Source organism: Rhagoletis zephyria, unplaced genomic scaffold, assembly GCF_001687245.7.
Source record: "Rhagoletis zephyria isolate East Lansing unplaced genomic scaffold, Rhagoletis_zephyria_1.1 Rzeph_scaffold_03766, whole genome shotgun sequence".
Classification (NCBI taxonomy): Eukaryota; Metazoa; Arthropoda; class Insecta; order Diptera; family Tephritidae; genus Rhagoletis; species Rhagoletis zephyria.
This window is the reverse complement of record NW_016160849.1, coordinates 20702-24545: the sequence shown is the minus strand read 5'-3', so window position 1 is coordinate 24545 and position 3844 is coordinate 20702. Positions and strand designations below refer to the sequence as shown.

The 3844-nt window shown below is 37.5% G+C and overlaps 1 long non-coding RNA gene across 1 annotated transcript; it reads right to left on the bottom strand.

Moving 5' to 3' along the window:
- Positions 1-589: 589 nt before the first annotated feature.
- Positions 590-2153, bottom strand: LOC108369609 (uncharacterized). Its single transcript, XR_001848539.1, has 5 exons — positions 1912-2153; positions 1408-1833; positions 1247-1337; positions 1072-1145; positions 590-985 (listed from the first exon to the last, which is right to left on the bottom strand). It is a non-coding gene; the product is annotated as an uncharacterized LOC108369609 (long non-coding RNA).
- Positions 2154-3844: the final 1691 nt, after the last annotated feature.

The window sequence follows — 3844 nt, the reverse complement described above, 5'->3', positions numbered from 1 at the left end:
GTACACAATTAGGTTTCCACCATGATTAATAATACAAGGTTAGATAATTATTGACGGCCGCGGTTTGACACTCCCTTACAAAAGGTTGCATTGCGAAAATGGTAGTAGAAAAGTGCGCAAAGTAGGCAATTAGTACTGAAATTCCTTTTGTAAATTCTAATGTATTTGCAGGAAATCTGGCAGTCTAAACGAAATATTGAACGAAATATTAATACATCTACGTGAATTACGTAATTTATGTGTTATTTAGCTGTATAAAAAATGCAAAAGGACTCAAAATTAAAATAAGACTACTAAGAAATTTATGTAAACAACCAATTTTAAAACAATTTATATTTTCATCAGTTAAATGTGCTTAATATGCATATACAAATAAACATAAAAGCTTATTCTTCCATTTCACAGCAAAACTACACTTTTTCCAAGTAAATTTGCAAAGAAGCAACACTCTGCCACTGCTAAGGGAGCGGTGGGAGAGAGACAACTGTCAGTTTATCGAACCTTGTATTATTGAATCATGGGTTTCCATGAAATAGTACTACCAAGTCATGAACGAAAGACACAAGATCACGTAAGAACAAGAGAGTGAAAAAAGTCGATTTTTTGAGCGGGTTCTACGCCATCTTGTTTCGCTGGAAAAATAAACAAAACAATGTAAACAAAGCAACCCAAATTGATTCACAGACGATTGATTTAGGAAACTTCTAACAAATTGTAGCATATTAATAAAAATAAATGTTGGAAAACGCGTTGTTGTGTTAAATTAACTCCTTTGTCGATGAATAAAAGTGAAAACTAGTGGTGTCCGCGTAAAATTACCTGTGTTTAGTTAGTTCATATCTCCGACATGTGCATGTGGAGCGCTTCATTCTGCGGCATAAAATGTATAGCTCCAGGAATAATCGCTCTTCAATATTACAATAACAGAGGTGTGTGAGAAGCAAAAGTCTCGAAAGGGACCACCGTGGAACTTGATACATTTCATCTGAAAAATATGTAAAATGATTTACTAACAAACTACAAATAAAGATATTTTGGTTTAAAAAAGTGGTGGTTTCGGCGTATACTTACTTTTGCTTAGTGAATAAAATGCTTGATTCTAGCTGGTTGAAGTAGTGCGTCCAGTACTGAGTTGGCGCTATAACCTGCATCGAAAAAAGGACAACCAAAAAATACAAATGTACATGTATGTACATGATTAAATTAGTTGAAAAATGTACATAAGAAAGGTGTATTGTGTACTTACATAAAAATACACAATCAATGCTTGGATTGCATAGTCATTATTGTGGGCTATCAGCCGTGGTTCGCCAATTTTTTAACGATTTTTTGAGTTGCTGAAAAGTGTAATCGAAAACAATTATTTGTAGTATAAAATCTTATGGAAATAAATGTATCTCACCTTACCTCATTTTATTATTTTACGATATTTCCGCTTTCGAGAGCGTGTACTATCAGAAATCTGTCTGTTCAGAGTTCGAATTCTGATGAACATTCGCGCACGGAAAAACAGTCTCTTTATTCTGTCGTGGCAATTTACATGTTCAGCTTTTTTAATATGTTCTCCCACATAATTGGCCATTGCTTGCAACCCAGTGCCGTTTATTTCTTCAAACACATTCTGCAGCTGCTGCATGTGAGTCATCATCGCCTCCGTTGGCCTTGACAAACCACCTTCGGTTAGTTGGTTTACCCAGGTGAAGCTGTCGTCGTCACATTCCACCCTCATGTCAGGCACTACGCTATGTAGCCTATGACATATGTAACCGGCAAGATTCTCGAGTCCGTCGTTCTCCAAGGACTCCAGCTTGTGTTCCTCTTGATCGGCAAATTCTTCGCTGACCGCATCGGGCGTCAAGGAAATCTTGTTAAAGATAATACCTCAACAAAGTATATAAGACAATAAATTACCAGTAGATCTCTTAGTCGCAGTGCGTACCCTATTTTAATCTAAGTAATCGAGGATGTAAGAGCGCAGCCTGTACTTAAATTCCTGGCGATCGGGGTGGTTATTCATGCCTCCTTTCGACCGGATAACGCCGAAAAAATTCTCCAATACTTCCTGGTTTAGTCGGTACGTTAACACGTACTTTAAGTTGAAGCGCGTTTGTAAGTCTTCGTACAACAGCTTCAATGCTAAAATCGACTGTATAATTCCTACAAATATAAAAATAGGTATAATTGATGTAAATATTAATTTTACAATTATTACCTTTCTGAAAAGGTAGTGGATTAGTTTTTCCAATGACTCGCATATCCGCCATCATATCCGCCATTCTTTGCAGAATGTCATTTTGCACTTCCAGAGCTAGACCATATGCGTGTGTCCGCGGTCTTGTGTCAGGATACGCAACCCTGACGTTCATGACGTCAAACCAGTCATTAGTCTGAAAAATATGTTATAAAGAATAAGTTATTGTATTGTACTTATAAAAGATATTAGGGGTATTCGGGCCTGCCTTGTTATCTGGTTAAAAATTATTATTCTCTAGTGTATTTTGTTTTTGTATACATAGTTAAAAAAATATCCACATAACCAGATAACCAAGCAAGTGTGAATACTCCAATTATGATTTTAAAGCAGTACTCAGAAGCTTAAAAAGTGCATGACACTCCTCCCAGTTGTGTGCGCTTAAGTGGCCCAGGCTTGCAGCTCGCGTTATGGCTTGCGAGAAAAGCTTTGTAGCCATTTTAACTTTTTGCCTCTACGGACCAAAAACGTTAAGGTGGCTGCTATTTATTTTGTGTGTGATGGACAACTCGGAGGAAGTGCACGAGAGCAACTCCACAATGATGTCCTTCTTCACTTCTTTGCCTTTCAGAATAAAGCCGCTATCCAAAAAGTGGTTTCGCAGGATCTTTATTAAATGCAGTGCATCGGGAAATACAAATATATGCTCATTGGGACAGGGGAACCTAAAAATAAAAACGTTTTATAAATAAGAAAGACATCAGTGCTTTAGAATGTTATTGTAACTTAGCATGGAGTATCATATGTGACGCCCAGCTCGTTAAAGAGCGCCCTGTTTGTGCCACCCAAATCACTTACAACAGCTACAATAGACATTAATCCTGTAAAAGCAATGAATAGTTATATGTTATATGCGTATATATATGTATATATAGGATATATCTAATTACATACCGCGTAACATTGCTACTTGTACGTAGTCTACTGGCGCGTATGTAGTATCGGAAGATTTGTCGTAAAAATAAGCTTTGCGTATCTTCATTTCATCGAAGCTCAACACGCATATCTTCTGCACTATATCAAGCTGCGTGGCGGCCGACAAAATTTTCAACACAGGTTCGATTACGCCTGTAGAAATTGTAAGTTTGTTGGCCCAAAACTGGAGCGTGCGCACAGCAGGAAGAGGAAACCCCCATTTCTTCAGCAGCCTGTACACTTTGGCGCTGGTCTTCTGCCCATCTCAAAACCTTGTTTCCCAGCCTTAGCTTTTTAATTTGCCCCGGAGTGAATATTGAGAGGAGCTTTTCCTCAATATTTTTTTGCTCGAACTCTACTTTTTTAAGGCGCAGCTGGAGGCCAGCGATTTCTTTTTTTAAGGTCTTTTCAGTTTCTCGCAAGGCGCTTTTTTCTCGCGTTAACGTTTCGCTGTATTAAACCAGTTATTTAACCAGTTACTTAAAAAATATACACATTACTCAAATAATATTACATCTCCAGCTTCAGTTGTCTTCCAAACGCTGTTTGGAGCAGTTTCGTAAACGCCGATTTTCCCAATCAAGCGATTCACTACGGAAAATTTATAAAAATGTTTACGTTATGTATACAAATCGTTACTTCGTATACACTTGCATTTTTTGGCTAAATCGCGCTTTT